Below are 20,091 nucleotides of genomic sequence, written 5' to 3'. Positions count from 1 at the left end.
CATAGGTCTGAAGCAGAACAACAAAGCTTTATATACTTAATGTTTTCTGTTCCTAAAGCTACAAGTGTCATTTGAAATTAAGTCTATTTTGTTAATAATGCTCAGAATTCAATCAGATTAGTCTGATCGAAATCAGAAATCAGTGAGCTTGGGAATATTAAAGGAAGGTCAAAGCATCGTGTGTCTGTTCTCTCTGATTTGTACAAAAACCCAGCAGAATTTGTTTCAAACATTCCCTAGCTCTCATTTTTAATTAAAATCTGCTTTGGGATATGACTTTAATAATTCAAAGAGAAGAGAAGTTCTTATGCTTTATTACTGTAAATCAAATCCTATATTTGCAGATAATTATGACAATGGTCAAATCTTATGGATTTATATCTGTTTTGTATATTAGGTAGATATTTAACTGGGAAATATTTATTTAAAAGAAACATTTTTCTTCCATTTTATCAGAAAGATAGTTTCCACTGGGTGTTCTGAAAGTCAACTGGACTTTTCAGAAGTTACTGATAAATGATATGTTTTACTTTAATTTCTTCTTGAAAAGTAATTTGTACCACACATCTACTATATACATTCTCTGTTTTCACGCTCCCTCTATCAGAATAGTCCTGGACTCTTCCCAGCAGCCTCTTCCTTTCTGGTGGCCCAAATCACAGCCCATCTCAAAGAACTATTCAAATCTTTCTATTTGCAGGAAACTTTTCCAGATGACTTGATGACACACTGATATATTTATTCTCTAATCCTCTGTTGTAGGGCCAGGATCACAAAAGCTGCTATTTGATGCTACGAGCAGAAATTATCATGCAAACATGGAGTTGCCAGGGATTCCAATATAGTTCAATTTTAGGATTGCTAAACTTCTTTGCACAGATCACCTGTGGTGTCTGATGGTCCATCAGAAATGATTATTTCATTTCAGAAAAGAGTGACTTCCCTTCTGGTTAAGGAAAAACTCACAGCATGCTAAGAAATATAATACATAAAATTCCCCTCGCATTGGCTCGCAATGACAGTTTTTATCAATTTCAAAATTTCCCAACCCAAAACTGCTGTTTCTGTGTAGTTTACAATGTTTTTATCATTTTCCCTGTACAATTGAACAATTCCTTATGGGGAAGAAATATTTCCTAAGACTCCATCTAGTACAGTATCTTAGGTATGCAGATGTTTCTAAAAACATGACTGCTGAAATGAAATATTGTTAGTTCTATTATTTTCTGTGATGTGAAAATGTTTAGATTTCATGGAGTAAAATATTATAAATATGGTAGTAGTTTGTAATGAATTAACCTTAGCATCGCTAAAATTTTATAACTAAATGGAGAAGAATGTTAAGTGGGGAATAAAAAGATCAGCAAGACTTAGTATTTGGATGAAAATTTGAGTGATTTCGCGTTGGTGTCCATCTAGGTTGTGCAACATCCTTCATTCAGTATCTCTGTGCTGATGAGCACAGCTCTCCTTGAGGAAGAAGCTGTGACGGGGAAGGCTTGGCTGTTACACATGTCTAGAACATTTGCTACTGCAGGATTGGAATGGAGAAAGCACTGGTAATGGATTATTAATGGAAAGGCTCTTTGGCCAGTGAAGTACTAAACTCTAGGTCCAGTTGATATGGTCAAGACAGTCCTGCGAAAAGAAGAAGAACAAGAAGAAGAAGAAGAAGGAGGAGGAGGAGGAGGAGGAGGAGGAGGAGGAGGAGGAGGAGGAGGAGGAAGAAGAAGAAGAAGAAGAAGAAGAAGAAGAAGAAGAAGAAGAAGAAGAAGAAGAAGAAGAAGAAAAGGAGGAAGGAAGAAATGAAAGGAATGGTCAGTGGGACGCTGTGGCTTCTGCTTGGTACATTTGATTTTCCCTTCATGCCTTTGCCCTTCAGGAATATTTCTCTGAAGCAGAGAGGTGTCCAGCCTCTGTGGCAAGGAATCACGCCAGCTCCTGTCTCCACAATAATTCTTATCACTCTGCTGCACCTCCTTGCCTCTGTTACCTCCAGAAGAGGGAATGTTCCTTGTAGAGAAGGCTCGTCAGTTTTATCTCTAAATCTGTAGCACAAAACACAGTGCCTGCAACAAAGAAGGCCAGTGTCTTGAATAAATAATAAATCAATGCTAGTTTCTTGGGTGAAAAAAAAGCAAAAAACTTCTATACAGAGAAATCAAATGAAATTCCGCAGAAACCCAGGTTTCCTCTTCAACACTCAAGCATTGCTCTGTATTCTTTGAAAAAATAATATTTAAAGACAAAAGATAGAAGACTTAAAGATTTAGAAAGTGGCACAGGTCCTCATCACATACTGAGTATTAATTTTTACACTAAGAGATGATGGTTACGGGAAACACAATGGTAAGCATTTTTAAGGAAATTGGCTAGGGGATCACATGACATTATTTAGACCAGAGCATATTCCAAAAGGAAACCACCTTGCTGCTTTGAAGCCAGCACCCCAAAGGGAGAACAGATTCTGATCGCATTCTGATGACAGCTGGCTTTTTTATGCCCTCACAGAGGACTGAGATTCATGGGAAGGGGATACGACTTTAGCATGATCTTTTTCATCGTGTGTGTGTGTGTGTGTGTGTGTGTGCACGCGCGTGCGTGCATGTGTGTGTGTGCATGTGTGTGTGTCTTAAATGGTCTCCCAAGAGCTGATTCCTGCTTTTTCTTTGTGTGCTTTAATGTCAGTTAGCTCAGTATAGTCATAGTTGTCAAGATGAGAGAGAATTACTCTTTTAGATTTAGTTGTTTTTTCCCTCTTAACCTTTCTTTCACATCAGCTATTTCCATAGCTAATAAATGTGAAACTGTGAAAATTGCTTTGATCAATTATGTATTTAGGTTTTTCATAAACATGCTGATTTTATTACTTATAGAAACGATTAAGAACACATTTGTGTAGAATTTCCCCTGTACTATCCCCAGGTGAATTCTTTCTGTTTGCAGATTGTCCTATTTACTGATTTTTATGAGAATCTTGCATATATTTTTATTTTCATGGAATAAATAAAAATGTAGATATTGTTTAAAAAATATTTTCAACATCCTGATCTCCAGGCTGATAAATAATGGTTAGAAGTGTTGCAAAGTCTCTATTTCAAGACGAACAGGTAATTCTCTACCTCCTCTGCCATTCCAGATTGTTCTCAGGGGTGTCTGTAGATGGCAGCAACAATGTTGCGAATTTTGCTCACAAAATAAACCAACAGCGTAATTAAAACAAAAGGACAAATTAAAAATAGGTTCATTGCCACGTTCAAAGTACTGTATATTTAGCTTTAGGCAACAGATTTATTTTAAAGACAAAACCAGAACAGGCGCGATGTGCATCTGGGGAACGAAATTAGGTAACCTCCCAACACGAGAGAGAGGTAATACAGTGCCTTATATTTTCTACGACCAGCTTTAGGCAGCAAACAATGGGAGGAACTGTAAATGACTCCATTTATATCAAGGAGGCTCAAAGACACATGGACAAATCGTGATGTTTCAAGTTGTGTTTTGCTTTTATGTCTTTGCAGTTCTATTTTCCAGAGCAAGGAATTCAGAATGCCGAGCACATACAACCTGCAGATTCAGATTACACAGAAAACTCAAGTGCAACATGAAGAAGAGAATACCCTGTAATAGTTTTTTCTCACCTTATTTTAGGCAATGGTATTGTCTGTAATTTAGGTAGAAGGAAATAAGTTTTGTTTTCCATCCAGTATTAGGAGCGGTGTGTGCTTTGCCAGAGCACAACCTCCAGCCTCCAATTTTATTGAACAGATTGGGCGATGGGGCTGGGAAGCAGTTGATTCTGCACTGCTAATTTCAAAGGTGGGTTATGGAACTATTTTCTAGTGGCTCATTTAGAGGTTGGGAAAACTGACTTGTAAGTGATAAGGTAGATGCAAGTTTCTGAGAAGTTCCAGGTAGAAAAAACCACACTAAGCACTGGTAGCCTAGAAATGAACCCATTCCAAGATATTTAATGGTCGTCTGTAATGTGTGTTATTTTGGTATGGATCACATGGAACATTTTAAAACTATGTAAAAGGAGACCATTCTTGTCACTAAAAAGGAATTACTTTTTTAGAGGGTAGTTTTCCTGCAATATGCTGAATTTCAAACACTGGTTGTGGGGTCAAATTGTTATCTCTTGTATACTAATCACTGGCACCCTCTGAAACACAATCCCAACGTCTGTCTACTGCGTCAGGTACATTAAGAGTGGCTGCTTAGCCAAATAATTCCCATTTTTGATGCTTCTCTTACGTTTGGAATACTTATGATTACAGTGGAAGGAGAAAGCAGGACCATTTATGAACTCTGAAAAGGAGTGAGGGGGGACAAGGGGCACGGTATTAGCAGGCACGGTGCATTGCACGCTCACGCTTCCCAGATGCCCGAAGGGGTTCAGGGACAGCTGGCATCTTTGCGTCTCTTCAGCTCATCTTGATAGATTGTCCTGTTTCCATTTTGCTGATGAGTACAGGATTGGGGTGGGCAAGTGATATAGGAAATACGAAATCAAGTTTGGAGAAGAAAGCAGGTGGTGGGTTGATTTTCTTCCTTTATCTAACTAGAAATGATAATGGGGGTGGTAAATGCCATTCAAAACAGACAGGAAAGACGTAATTCTTCTATGTTGCCCAGAAAGAGTGGATCACAGCAAAGTATGAGCAGTACATTGGAAATATAAATGGATAGCAGAAAAGAAACAATTATTAATTCCTATTATTACAGATTGTTTGGTTTTGCCTTGTTTTTGCATCGGTTGTGGATCATCCTGAGGAAAAACGGATATGCAAAATACTGCACACATGTAATGCGTGGTATTTGATGAATGTGAACACTTGCAAATACTCATGACACCATTGCCACAGTGGAGGGAATAGAGATTAATGCTGTTAAAAAAAAGGAGGTAAGTTGAGGTGTGACTCTGTCTTATAGTTTTTCAGTAAATGTCAGAAGTTTTATTTAGGAAACAAGAAGGATGAAAATTAGAAGGAGGAGGCAGAGTTGGAGGAGGAATATTAGGACTCCTGTAACAAAAACACTGCATACTGTGGTAGCTTATAATACAAACCTTTTTTCTCACTGGTCTGGAGGTTAAAAAGTCTTATTAAAGGTACTGAAAGGTTCTGTGTCTGCTTCTGCTTCTGTTCATTTCCTAGTCGTTAACAGCCATCTTCTCTCTGACTATACAGAGGTAGAGGGTAGGGTAACAGAAGGGGTGGGGGAGTTCTTCATGATTTCTTTTATTCTGTTCATGTAGATTCTAGTCTTAATGTCTAACTTTTTTCTAAAAATACTATTCCCTGATTCATTGCCTTGGAATTTAGATTTGGATTTTCGAGGAGATACAAATGTTCAGTCCATTGCACGGGTTTATGTGCTGTCCTTACAAACATAAGAAACAATTCTTCAGTGTTACCTCAGTTCATGAATACTTTTGTTTGCAATTTGGTTCACAGAAACATTTAGCACATTTTTTTTTGTTTGCAAATCCTATATCAGTGTCAAACATGAGTGTAGCCATCTTTCCCACACAAACAAATGTGGGCATCTTTTCCAAAATCATAGAACAAATTAAGTTCAAGACCCTAGGTATCACTCTATTTTTATATGTAGTAGTATTTGTATATTTTGTCAAGGAATTGCTGAAAGATGTGTTACTTCCATATATTTTTTGGAAGAATTCACTTGTATATATACAACACACAGAACTTTTATTATGAGTAAGACATTTTCTCATGGGCAAGATTTTAAATACATATAATGATGCTGTGTTTGTTCCATCACAGGAGAATCAGGGGAGACACGCCACAGCTCTGTGTACATTGTTGGCATCAGTGTGTGATTTCTGCAAGCTTCACAGCTAAGGTAGGATACAAGTGATGGATGGAGGCCAAGTTCAAATTGGAGTTCAATATAGAAAGTTGCCAGGCAGATGCTCTGTAGACTCAAAGTCCAGAAGGCAAGAGGGTGTATTAAGTTTGAAGAGTTCAGCTGGGAGCCCAGAGTTGGCAGACACAGGACTTAAGAGCGAACAGGTTGGGAGCACAAGAAAGGCTCTGAGCATCCTCGGCAAATGGCTTTGGGCAAATGAGATGCCGCTTTGTCAGTCTGTGGGTGGTGATGCAAAAAGCAACCGGGCTGCCAGGAAAAGCCCACTCTTCTCGGAAAGCCGAAAGCACATTAACGTCACAGGCTGCTCAGAACATTTCAGTCACTTTTGGGAACTGTGGGATTGAATTTCCACCTTGGCATAGTCTCCTATTTTGACACATACTGATTTGATATAAATTGTCATCTCCCAGAGACAGCCTGACAACAAATATCGCTAATCATTTCACTCTGAACCATGCCTAGATGGTGGAGAATAATTAGACACACAGCAGTTGGAGCCTTTACATTATAATGTTGTCAGAAATTATTGCTTTGAAGGGGAAAAACTATTAGAGATGGAGATTTGCTGAGGACTGTGAGAGGCAGGGGGTCTCTTATGTTTTTTTCTTAAAGCTAAAAAATTCCTATAAAATCCCTACTTAACTCGCATTCTTAAGCTAGAGACCAAGCCTTTGAAGAATAGTCTTACCTTAGAAATCAATCCACAGGGCATCTCTAGGATCAGAGGAAAAGCACGGCTCCAAGAGACCCAGTGCTCGAATTTGTTGATCCATGTGGACCCCAGCGGACTTGCAGCAGGGAAAGTAGGCTAGAAGAAGAATTTGGAGTCTTTCCCCTTCCCTAAATGGATGCCTTTGGGAGTCAAAGGACGGAAGCTTTTCGTGGCGATGCTGGGACCTCATGCTTGCTTCAGTTGCATGTACACCGACCGGGGACGGGGACTGTCCCCGTGCTGAGTCACGGTCTGAGGAGAACACACAGATGGGTCGTCTCTCCTTTTTGTGGTTGATACATAGCAATTATGTCATGCCTGACATCCCGGGAGGTCATCATTTGGAAGAAAAAAGTACTTTTCTCTCTCTAGTAAGATAAAAGCTGTGATGTATCTGGGGAAACTGAGGGCAAACACATGCTCTTCCTCTCCTGCTTCTAGGAATGGCTGTCTGTGTCTCCAACATGCTGTGAACTGAGGCTTGGTTAACTACTGTCCTTTTCTTGTCTTCTGTTTCTTTTTTTTTTTTTTTTTTTTAGTTAATAGTTTGCCTTCATTGAAAACCAGCTTTCACTTAATATCCTAATTGCATGATCTCATATGAGTGGCTGGTCACACAATATTTAAACATTTTTGAACTCAAAAATCAAATTTTGTAACATTACTAATAAAGGCAACTTGAAAGAGTCCAAGTTTCCTAAGCTTCTGACAACACCCAAATGTTAAAATATTTCCAAATTTGTGTCACATAGATTTTTTCTTCTGGAAGTTTTTATATTCGCACAATGATTATGTCTTCCCCTGTCAGTTTCCTAAGTGTGTCAGTGTGGGTAAGATAACAGACCCAGAGTGTTACCTGCTACCTTTCACCCTTTGGGGCTGCTCGCCTCTCCCCTAATCACTTCTGACCTGGTGGTCTCTGAATTTTTTCCAGCGTACTTTCCAGCGTACTTCATGAGAATCATGATGGTATGCTTTCAAGACGTAAGTAATAGAAGCTATTATGTTTAATTTCTAAGATATTAAGGTTTTGAAAAGGAAATTAGAATGCAGAAGAAGATCTTAAAAATAGAGATCATTAGGTATGACAGACTTTAAAATTTGTCATCCACACCCCTTCGCAGGAGTTTCAACTGTCATTTCTGACACAGGACATGGAGATCTTGAACACCAACTCCTTCAGAATATGCCTCCCTTCCCCGTCTCTCATTCCCAAATTTCAGGGTCTTCTGTTCTGGCTTCTACAAGTCTATGATTTCCTAATTTGAAACAAATTCTCGTTTATAGCATTTTCTTTCTCCTTTTGGTCTCATTTTTAGATTGTTTTAAAACTAGTCTTTTAAAATGCCCATTAAATATTTTTCCTAATAAAAAGATAAGTGAAGTTAATGAACAGGTGTTTCACTGTTAGAATAATAAGATCAGTCAGAAAAACTTAAGTTGGCATTAAAAGGAGTGATTTTTACATGTCTTCTGCCTAATGCCAATAACAATTACAGTAGTAAATCACTCCAATTCTAGCTGTAACCCCCAAATATCAACCACTATTTCTTTGCAGCTGGAGGCTTCTTTTTGCATCTCCTACCTGGTACACTCAGCAGTTCCCAAAGCCGCACGTGGTCCTCTCCGGGGCTTTGGAAGGTTAGTGGATCACGGAGGTCTGATAACCATCAGTCCACTGCTGAGTTTATCGGTGAATGTGATCTGGGGGGCCAGACCTGGTGGGAGGAAGTGGGTCAGAGCGCAGCGCTCAGAAGGGTCCGTGGCCTTTCTCCTTGATCTTCTTCCCCGTCTCCCTCCGTCACGCCATGAACTCTGTCCTCTGCCACCCTTCTCTGCCATGATACAATATCTAAGTTATTTTGATTCAGTTCTAACCTTCTTTAATCTATTGCAATCATTTGTTTTACTTACTACATTTCACTTTGAATTTTACTTTTTCAAAGTGTTGCCTATGAATTTTCTCTCTCTCTCTCTCTCTCTCTCTCTCTCTCTCTCTCTCTCTCTCTGTAATTGTTAATCTTCCCAGGTGTACTGCCACATGGTTTTATGTATCACACTTTAATTTGAATACATTTTTATTTGAACAGGAAGTCTTTGGTCAATAGAGAAGTTAATCTATTTAAACCTATTGTGGATATGATTAATGTTTTCTGACTTAGTTCCTACTATTTGTTTATTTTATGTAAAATTGTCTGTTATGGGATACAATGTGATGGTTTGATCATGCATACATTGTAGAACTGCTTACCTTTTGTTTACTTATTTTGTTGTTAATTTCTTCTTTTATGTGATAAATCAAATTACTGCTTTATTTTCTCCCTATGGTAGCTAATCAGTTATACATACTTCAATTATCCTGCTACTGATGATTAAAATTTGTAATATACATTTTCAATATCACTTTAAATAATATATAAGATTATATGATAAAAAAATATATATATATATAGCCATATCTGTATATATCTTCCCCTCCATAAGAGGCTTGTAACATTAGTATTAATTCCTCTCTTTCATCACTTTCTATACTGAGATCATTTCATATTTTATTTCACAATTTGCTTCTTTACATGACATAACATGAAGTTTTAGTATTACAAGTATGTTTTTGTTTATTTATATTGTCTTTTTGAGGCACAGTTTCACTGTGCAGTTTAGGTTGGCCTTGCACTCACCTTGTAGCCCAGGCTGATCTTGAACTAGCAGCTACCCTCCTGCCTCAGCCTCCCGAGTGCTGGGATTACAGGCACGTGCTACCATGCCCAGCCTGTTATTAGTATCTTAAGTCTTACATGTTATTTTTCCTGCATTTACTTTGATTGGGTGTTATGTGGACCCAAGTAATTATTTTGGAGTCTTTTGGTAAAAAATTATGAATATTCATGCTTGAAAATTTCTTTCCCAGCTGATTTCTGTCTAGCTATAACTTTTGAAATCATTTTTTAAGGTTTGAAATCATTTTTTCTCACATCTCTATAGGAATGATTCAATTACTAATTACCTTCTCAAATCTATAATACTGATAATGATTTATTTTATTTTTTTAACATGACTACAAATTGTTTTGTCTATGAACGTGTTGTGGGCTTTCTCATTTTATTGATGTTCCAACATATAACAACATATTTAAATATCATTTTTTGAAGTTTTATTCCACTTATTTTCTTTGGAATTTGGTACTTATTTTAATATATAAGCTTACATTTTTCTTGAATGTTAATTGTCATTTTCCCTCATTATATTCTACATAAATTACATTTGTTCTTTTTTTAAAAAAATGTATTAAATATAGTAATACACACACACACACACACACACACATATATATATCTTTTATATCACTTAACTTTTTGTCACCTACTTTCTTTAACATGTTGTTTCTGGGAGAATTTCTGGGCTCATTTTTCTAACTCTTCAAATTTGTTCCTTAGTTGCACTGCATAAATATAATTAAACTAAAAATGTATCCCAAGATGTGGCTGTGGTGGCACAGAGGATGAAAGATTATGAGAGATGAGATGTTCATTCAGGTACCAAGAGGCCTGGAGAGACTGCTTCTTCCACCCACGAGAGCTCTAGGGGAGCAGCAGCGGGCTGAACCCTCTGAGTTTATTTATTTGTAACCCAAGAACAGGAGAGCAGAGATGCAGACGAAGTGCCTTGCAATACTTTTATGTAGCAATTTTGGTCAGAAGTCAGGGATGGAATGGGGTGGCTTTATTTCATGACACATGTTGACCTAGGTTAAGCAATCTTATCAGGGAAAGGGGAACTAGACAGCCAGAGCAAACATCTCCAGGAATAACTTAATGTTGATTCTGCTGACTGTGGTCCTGTGGAATCTGCCCTAACCTAACCATGTTTTTGCGGAACCTGAGAACTACTGTTACTAAGGTCTCTTCATCTTTACAATCATTTCAGTCACTACTTCCGCCAGAGTTTCTTCATAATATCCCTCTAGAAAACATCTTGTAAGAGTGGAAGAGAAAGGAAATGGTGTTGTTGAGTAAACATTATATCAGAATATTTGATATATATGATATATATGTATTATATATAATATATACCATATATATATATATATATGTATATATATATATATATATATATATATATATATATATATCTCACATGCATGTGTGCTTACACAACACACACCCTGCTAAGGATTTCCAAAAAAAAAAAAAAAAAGATGAAGCCCCATCCTTTTACATAGCCCAGAAGATACACTCACTGTATAAAGGTTCCTAGAAAACCAGTCATCTTCATATAAAAGCACATACAACACCGTTTGCCACAGAAAATTTACCCTAAATTCGCCAGATAATTGAGATACCTAGTTGGATTATTCAACTACTTTTATCCAATGAGAAAAATGACTTCATCCAGATTTTCATATCTTTATGACAGAAGGTAGGTAGGTAGTTTTGCAGCTTGATGGGTCAACCACGTGAGTTACATTCCTAGTGATCTGGACAATGCGGATTACCTCTTTGGAAGTGTACATTTAAGTGACAGGTCGAAGATAGTCTTCAGAAACACATTCCTGGAGGTAAATTTAGAGTCTTCTTTAGCCTTATACATAACGATGAGATAAATGATTCCTAACTACATAATTTCTAAAGTAAATATTTTAAGAAAATGGAGGAAGAAACTTTTCTCTTGTTTTCTACAATAAGAACTAAACCTCTCATTTTTAACTTGTCTTTGCTTTTAAAGTTGTAAATTTACTTTTCATTTTCCAACATCTCGAATAACTTTTTGTTTGTTTTTGCTTTTTGTTAGCTTAGTGTCCTGCTCTCATTTCGTGAATATACTCAATAATTGGCTGAAGTCTTCTGAATGTGCATTTTGACTTCACCTGTGCTTGGAGTCTTGATTTTTTTGCAGCCTATTGGGTTTAACTTGGTCCTTTTCTTTCATGGATACATATTTGAAGCTCACTAAGCATCATTGTGAATGGAAGTTTCAACTCTAGGAGTTCATCCTAGGTAATGCTTACCAGAGAAGGAAATGCTGATGATTGGTATTTACGAATCATTTGAAGTCTTTATTTTTTGAGGAATCCTATACTTCTTGGATCATGAAACCATTAGAGACTTTCTCCACTAGTACCTTGTTTTATATTCCTAGCATAAGCCATGATCACTGTCAAGCAGGAACTGAAGGCAGGGAAGTGCATGGACCTCATAATGTCCAAAACGTATTCATAGCAAATTTCTTGACAATTCTTTTGAGGGCATATCCAGCTTCTGTGTCACTTGGGTGCAAGTGCAAGTCTCTGTGACTAATACAATCAGTTATCTGCCTGTACCCTTTTATGTGCCCTTTATTTCTATCTATGAGGATGTTAATTTTGAGGAGCTAAGGTGTGGGAGTCTAGCCTCACAGTTTAATGAACTAACCAGGCTCTGTTGATTTTATCTGTGCTTGGTCAAGAACTGCAGCACAGATTTAACTGTAAAGAATGTATGAACTAAGGCAGAGTCCCAGTGATTCATGGAAAGATTTTTTTCTTTGCATTATAAAAGAAATATTTGTACTATATTCAAGGGGGACATGTCTCTGCTCCTCTTTCCCTCTACTTAGAAAGTTTTATGCGACAAGTAGTGCTATGTATGACTTTCCTGTGAGCAGAGAAAGCCAAGAACAAGCCCTTGAAGGTCTGTGTTGCTGTGATGGATTCACAGAGCCAGCTTGGACTGGACTCTCCGTACCCAGAGTTCTCACAGGTAAGCCGAATGAATTCACGGAAGCGCCCTCACTGGAAGCCCCAGGCAGACTGCACTCCACGCTGCACCCAGCTTCCACCACGCCTCCTTTCCTGTATGTTTTGAGTTTTCAATTTTATTATATTTCCTGATAGAACAGGTATCTGACTTTTGTCTTTTAGGAAATTTTTGCACTTGATCTGATTGGATCTTTTTTTCAGGGTGTCAGTCTTTTTGTAGATCTTTCCTTAATGAAAATTATAAAATGGACAGGCACGGTGGTGCAGGCCTGTAATTCTACCACTCGGGAGGTTGAGGCAGGAGGATCACTGTGAGTTTGACAACTCGGGCTACACAGCGAGTTCTGGCCAGCCTGAAATACAAAGTGAGACTTTCCCTCAAAAAAAGTTGAAAATTATAAAATGCATTTGTACCTGTAACTTTTCTGACCTGTAATGGGTCTGGGGCAAAGTGAAATGGAACAAAAATAGGGCCAATTTGCTGTCTTCCTGTTGTTGTTTGCTGCTAGTTCACACTTACCCAAAACACAAGTTCCTGACCATCAAGATTCAGCTGCTCCCGTCTCTTCTGTTAATATCCTGTCATCTCTTGAAGTTTGTGTCACGTCCTGTACACAGCTCCTCGGTGTGGGACACACCACACCACACTGAAAGCGTCTTACCTAAGCCACTGAATTGTGAAGTTCTTGTACCACACTTTAGATGCTACTCATAGTTTACTTTTGTAAAATGACTTATTAATGTCTTCTCTCAATTTTTTGTTGAATTACACACTGTCATTTTTGAGTATTTCTTTTCAACAAGTAATTTGAAATCTGCATTGCTATGTCTACTAAATTGAAAGGTTTTCTTTTTTACTTTACCCTAACTCAATTCTAATAATTTGTACTTCAGTCTTCAAAAGAAGTTTTTATGGGTGTCTTGGTTTATATCTAAATGTTCCTCATTGATAGATCACACTTTGGGGAGGTGATTGGGCCATGGGGTAGTGATACTCATGAGTAGAGCAGTCCTCTGATGAGTTTATAGGTAAGTGTGTATAGGGAGGTGAAGTCTGGTTGGAGGAGGAGGGCCCTGGGACCTGGCCTGGAAGGGCCTGTTTCCTTTCCTCCCTCTTCCCCTGATTACGCTCTCCTTCCTCCAGCACATCATGAGCAGTGTCTCCTCCACCATCTTCCGCCATGATGCTGTGCCTTAGAACCAGCAGACTATGGACTGAAATCTCTACAGATCATAAGCCAGAATAAGCCCCTCTTTGTTTAATATGGAGATGCCTGGTATTTTGTTCCATTGACGAGAAACCTACTAAGATAATGGAGAATTTCAGAAATATACCTGTAAAGTGACCTTATTTCTTTGCCCTTATTTATTTTACTTAGCTGCTGTCCTGAGCTCCTGTATTTATAAATTACATTATATCTTGAAGTTCTTCTTGATGTTACAGAAATGACTTCTAAATAAATCTTCCAGGTATCTGTATTCAATTTGGCTATGTTTTCATTTTCATTAAGAGCATGGAACATCTATCATAACATATTACATGATAAGTTTCCAATCAAATTGTGTACAAATGTCAATTTCTCTTTGTTAAAGAACAAAGTTATATTCAATAATTAGATAGCTGTGTAGACTGATATATTTATTTCAGGATTTTAATACATATAATTTGAAATGTAATTGCATAATTATTTTAAGTTTTTTCCTAAAACTAAAAAGTAACGTCTCTGAAATAGATATTGAAGGCATGTATATTAGATAAATCAGCACTGTCTATGGTTAGCAGATAATCCTTGGCATCATAAGCATGTAGTGCATAAAACTTTATTTCTTGCTCATTGAAATTCTTATTGTGACTTTATTTGGGAGTATGGAACAGTGATGTCCACAGACTCATTCAGGAGTTGTTAATTAGTAAGAATTATTCATGTGTTTTATTTTATAAATTACCATGAACCAAATAATTTGAGAGAGAGAGAGAGAAAGAGAGAGAGAGAGAGAGAGAGAGAGAGAGAGAGAGAGAGAGAGAGAGAGAAAAGGGAGAGACAGAGACAGAGACAGAAAGACAGAGAATGCTCATTTCATAACATTTTATTGTAGGAGTTTGAAGATAGCTAGTTATCTTCTTCAGAAAAATGGAAGATGGCAAGATGGTGGCTATTTGCAGAGGTTACTGGGAAATGTAGTTCAATTGTGCACATGAGCGAAAAGCCTAGGTTCCAGTAAATTCTCTACAGTCCCCATTACAGACCTCTACCAAACAGCCAGCACATCTGGCCAAGGGCAAAGATTGCATGCATAGTGCAGGCACAGCTTGTGTTTCATACTACTAACTAAGTCTCATCTGCATTTGTTTTAATAAAATTTTCCTAATCAGACCAACTTGGAGAAATTGACCAGACTAATACATACAAAGTCATAGTGAAAATGGATACTTACTCAGCAGGTGGCTCTCCTCAAATTCTCTGAGCTCCGATGATCAGTATATGAGAATGCATTTTCTCTTATTAGCCTCTGTAATGAGCCACCAGTCAACAAGGAGGTAGTGCACCAGTTGATTCCTTTCCTTCATTTTAGTGAGAAAAAAGAGAGAAGCTATTCTGCTGATGTTGTAGCATTAGCCAACTGCAATCTTTCCAGGAAAAACTGAAGCAGGCAGGAGGAGGTGGTTGGAATGGGTAATTTTCAAGGCTTTCCTTTTTTTTAACCTAATTTTTAATAAAGCAACTAAAAGTCATGGTGAGGCACTGATACCTTTTTGAAGGCACCTAACCATGAATATAGCACTTGGAGAATGAAAAATGAAGAAGAAGAAGAAATGATTGTAATTTTTCTTCCTGGCAAAGAAGACATGTTGTCATGGCTCTTGCCCTCAGTCGCATAGCATGTTGGTATGGATGGATCAAGGGTTTGGTGTTTAAGATATAATTAGATTGGAAGCCTTGGTTTGCTCCTTTCAACTGTGATCCTTTTGGGAGTGACCTACATTTCTTCAGCCTCAGTTTCTATAACTCTTAAGTTGGAAGAACTATGCTTATGTGGACTCTATCTGCATAACAGCACAGAAGGGTTGCACACAGCAACTTGGAGTTCCTAGCATGCACCTGCCTCCCAGGAGGGCCTCTAGAAATTCTTGTTCTTTTTAGCTGGAAAAATTAGTAGCAGAGCAGCTTTCTGAAAAATGTTCCATAATGTGAAACAAAAGATTAAGAATGTGAACCCCCTTGGGATGTTTCTTTAGATGGAGTTCCTCATCCAGAAAGGTCTCTATCCTCATGATCCACAAAGCACTGGTATATTCTGCCATCTCTCATCATTTGTGGGGAATTGATGCCAGGATTCCTGTGGATACAAAAATCTGAGGATTCTCAATTCCTTATACAATATGATGTAGCATTTGCATATATCCTACATAATTCTGTATACTTTAAATCACTTTTAGATTATGTATAATGCCAAATAAAGTATAAATACTGTCTAGAGATTTGATTTGTTCTATTGTTTAGGTAGTAAATACAAAAATTGTCTGGATAGGCTCGGTTAAGTGGTGCTTCTTTTAAAAATGCTATTGGGAACCTGGATACGGAGGGCCTGTCCCACTCTCTTAAGGAGTTGTCACCTTTGTGCACCACGCTTTGAGCAGTATCTGGTTAGCTAGCCTGCGAACTTGGGATTGAGCAAATGATGCCTGTCTTGCTTTTTCTAATTCCAATAAGACCTGAGAACTAACCCTAATTTTTATTCTAGGCCCTATGCTAGGCACCACAAATGTCAAGAATAGGAAAATAAGTTTCTGGTGGTGTAGTTTATACCCTACTGTAACTTTGATCCAGCTTTGCTTACATAAGTATGCTTAATCTTAAAGCTAACATCATTTAAATATACCTGGCTGAAGGACCATATTTATGCTCAGCATATAAAGACAAAGGAGATGGGACCAAATAGATCAGGACTCACTTCCTCTTCTGCTTGTCCAAACCTGGACGGTGGTAAGGGAAAAACAGAGTAGGACAGGGTGGTTCCCAGGTACCTTCCTCAAGTGCCACTAGTATAGAAGAGCTGTGTTCATGTCACTTTGCCTCTTGCCATGGTTCCCACTGCCCTGGACACAGATATGACTTGGCTTGATGTTGATGCTATGTGGGAACCCTATTTTATGCCACCAAAACAAAAACTCCAAAATGCACCAAGGAATATCTGTCATAAAAAGGAATCTGTCAGGAAACCTTATAAAGCGGGGATTCAGTGCATCGTTCTGAGGAGTTCCCTGCACTTAGCTTGAATGTGGGAGTTTTTACTGCACCTAGAAAAGCCTCTCGCACCTGTTTTGAAGCACATGCTCACAGGCACCTGTAGGAGAACAGAACCTGCACTGTGTGAAAAATAGAAAAGACATAGGAACTCGTGGGGAATCAAGGCCGTGTTTGGGAGCGAGCAGTGGTAGTGGCGTATTTATATTTTTGAAGTCAATTTGAAAAAGAAACTGCTAGTCTGCACATTAATTTGTAGTTTCTGCCCTTTTTCTGCACAACATGCACCAGATTTGGTAATTAACTTTTTAAAGCCGAGTTCAGCAATTTATTGGGCTTAGTTTGCAGTCCAGAAACTGATCACATACCTACCCTGACAAGACAGTCTTAATGAGTCTGAAACTCGGAGCTGAAGCTCTGGACCAGCCAATTCTGCACCTCCAGACCCCCAGCCCGTTGCTGGAAATCCTCCCAAACCGACCCAGACTCTCACCCCCTGCAGCCCAAATCCCTGTGTGCGCCTCCTCCCAGAGGGTGGGCAGCGTGGCACCAGTGAAACCTCTTCTGAAGTTTCCATTTTTCAAAATGTATTTTAATTGCATTTTAGGAGGAAAGTGCAGCTCTGCAATATTTACTGCTCTGCCCAAATGGAGAAAGAACCCTCCACAATATTGTAGCAATTACAGAGGTCAAAAGATTCTCTCTCCTCAGGCCATTCTGTGGTACAAAGTAGCAGCACTTCTGAACACATAATGAACACCACAATCTCCATTTGGACTGGGAAGAAACCTCTAGCTCCCAGAAAAGGTGTTCTAATGAGATACAATGTTAGTATAATACTGCTTTCAAAGCAATCACCAACGTGCTGATTGCTCCCTGGGCAGGGCCCATCCTCGAGCCTTATTTGTAAGAAGATGAAGGCGAGTCTGACAGGAAGGACTTGTGTTCAGAAGAGAAAAGCAACAGGGATGTGTTGCACCAAGCACGGACAGCTACTGCCTCTGCCTGAGGCTTTGTAATAGATGAAACAAACAAACAAAAAAAAAGCATAAAGATAAGCTAAGATATCTCGGCAAGTTTCAGGATACACGGGCACAAAGCTCAGTGCTCTCTGTGACTAAACTCTGAAGAACAAATCACTACAGCTGGGACAGAGGCTTTGCTGGATCCAGGTCCATGTTTGGGAACCCAGAACTTTGTCTAACGTGGCAGCCTCACTGCAGACGTGAGCTGCCTTTATTCAGCCTCTGAAGGGTTAGAAGTTCAGGTTTGCTTCTCATAAAAAAACCTGTTTTCTGAGATAGGAAAATCAAAAGACAAAGGAAGAGACTTTGTCAACTCTCGTGGACTGGGGCCTTTATAAAAGAAATGAACTGACTTCTTCTAAGATACTTATTAATCCTAGGTATGCTCATTCCCGTACAAAGCATGGCAAAATACATTTTTGTCTCCACTGTAAAGGGCAGGTAATACCAAGTCAACCAATGGATTATGAGAGAGGCATTTTACAGTGACAAATGCCATAACAGTTGTTATGGAAGCAATAGCTGTTGGGACCAGCTTAGGCGTAAACCATGGCTTAGTATGAGGAGGAAGCCACAAACTCTTGGAGGGTAAGCAGAAATTAGGAGAGGGGACATTTCCGCAGGGGTGATGGTAGAAACACAGGTTCAGAACTGAAATCACTGTGTGGGATCTAGAGGATGGCAAAGGCACGGCCTAATTAATTGAGTTAGATAGTTCTTTTTCTTAGCTCTGATTTCCAAGCTAAGTATTCCCAGCTTTGAACCATCTCAACTGCCTCGTCTGATGCTCTGACAACGAAGAGTTATTCCTGTCTGGATGCTCCCGGAATTCATTGTAGACCGTCTCATCCTTGTATCAAATATTAGAAGCATTTTCACATTTTTGATGCAATCGACAAGAAATTACCTGTCACTTACAAGAGTTCCTATCCACGGGGATTGTTTCCAGGATACCGCACAGGGCTGAAGCCAGCAAACGATCAAAATGCCAAGCTGGGTAGTATTTATGTCTTGGTTCTCATGTAACTGTTGAGTTCTTCAAGGGAGGAACTGAGGCTCATTGCTCTGTGTGAGAAATGCCCTTTTAACATTAATCATTAAGCCTGTGTTAAAATAAAACCTTCACAAATTTATGGTACCCATCATTCTAAACTAATGAAAACCAATTTTTGAAACCAAATATGAAATTTTAGCCATTTATCAGAGTGAGATTTCATCTTACTGGCTTGGAAATCATCAACTTTTAAGGTCACTTTGAACTCTGATTTTTTTCAGTGCTCTCATCCACCGTTACTAAGCACTGCACTTGACAAGAAGGTATCCTACGTTTTGGGAATCACTGAGCTACAAATGATGAACCAAGGGAGGAACCCAGTCTGGGTTCACCTAAAATATTGTCAAAGCAGATATGAAGCAGGAGGTGATCCTGAATTCAGCATGTGGTTCAAATCGTATGTGCACTTTGGCAATTTGTTATACTAACAAGGAAATATGATAGGTAAAACTTTTACACTTTTCTTTAATGCAAATTTGTAGTGCATGATGTTCCATTCTGTGTAGGAGTTGGCACATGTACACTCTTTATTTACTGTATATTTTAATTTCTCTCTTTCATTCTTTTTCCTCCCTTCTCATCTTCATCCCACTGTTGGGCCCCTTCCATTTTTTTTTTTTTTTTGCATGTTTGCTGTTTGTAACATTTGCGTTCCTTGTGGGGAGCTAGCAGAGGTAAAAAGCACATCTTAATTACTCTTTTCTCCCCTTTTTGTTCCTCTCCTTCCGCCTCTTCCTCCCCTTTCCTTTCTAGAAAGATCTATCTTCCTACTTACCTTTCACTCTGCTCCTTACTTATTTTTTAGGTGTTTCGTAAAACAGAAAACACATAATATTCAAACTAGTGTGTTTGGTCTGTTTCACTTATCATGGTTGCAAGTTGCTTTTATTTCCCTAAAGATGACTCAGGTTTATTTTTTAAAATGCTTTTGTAAAATCAAGGAGTGCCACTCCAACAGATATAATCTAGGCAATGAAAAAACAAATCTCAGTGTAACTTGTCTTTCCTCACAAATTTCACCAGTGGATACCATCACCTTGATTATCATGTTTTCTACGCCATCAGCAAAGGTTAAGTCACACAGCAGGCCCTTGGTATCTGTGAGAGGTTGGTACCAAGAGACTCCACAAGTTCCAAAACCAGTGCATATTCAAGTTCCTTGGCTAAAAGGGGTCGTGTATTTGCATAAAATCTACACACTTCTACATACTTTAGCCTTCTACATACTTTAAATCATCTCTACACCACTCATAATAAGCAATGCAAGTGTAAACACTATGTAAATTGTGGCTATGCTGTATTATTTAGGGAATAGTGACCCAAAAGTCTGAGACTATTCAGTACAAACACAGGTTTTTAAAGGACACCTGTGGTCCACAAATGATTTCCTCAGGGCATGTGAAACCCACAGATAAAGAGGCTTG

The 20,091-nt window shown here is 38.5% G+C and overlaps 1 long non-coding RNA gene across 2 annotated transcripts in view; it reads left to right on the top strand.

The window, feature by feature from the left end:
* LOC106028285 (uncharacterized) overlaps nt 1-7,294 on the top strand; it is a 39,257-nt gene extending 31,963 nt beyond the window's left edge. For both annotated transcript variants that reach the window (XR_010041518.1, XR_001201904.2), the window contains 4 exons: nt 3,522-3,623; nt 4,729-4,906; nt 5,790-5,868; nt 6,603-7,294. This is a non-coding gene — a long non-coding RNA (uncharacterized LOC106028285). The remainder of the gene's footprint in view (nt 1-3,521; nt 3,624-4,728; nt 4,907-5,789; nt 5,869-6,602) is intronic.
* The last annotated feature ends 12,797 nt before the right edge of the window (nt 7,295-20,091 follow it).

The sequence above is a fragment of the Cavia porcellus genome, unplaced genomic scaffold, assembly GCF_034190915.1.
Source record: "Cavia porcellus strain 051 isolate PalLab524CR breed Dunkin Hartley unplaced genomic scaffold, mCavPor4.1 scaffold_1, whole genome shotgun sequence".
Taxonomy (NCBI): Eukaryota; Metazoa; Chordata; class Mammalia; order Rodentia; family Caviidae; genus Cavia; species Cavia porcellus.
The sequence above is the reverse complement of the archived record's forward strand: the minus strand, read 5'-3'. Positions and strand labels throughout refer to the sequence as shown.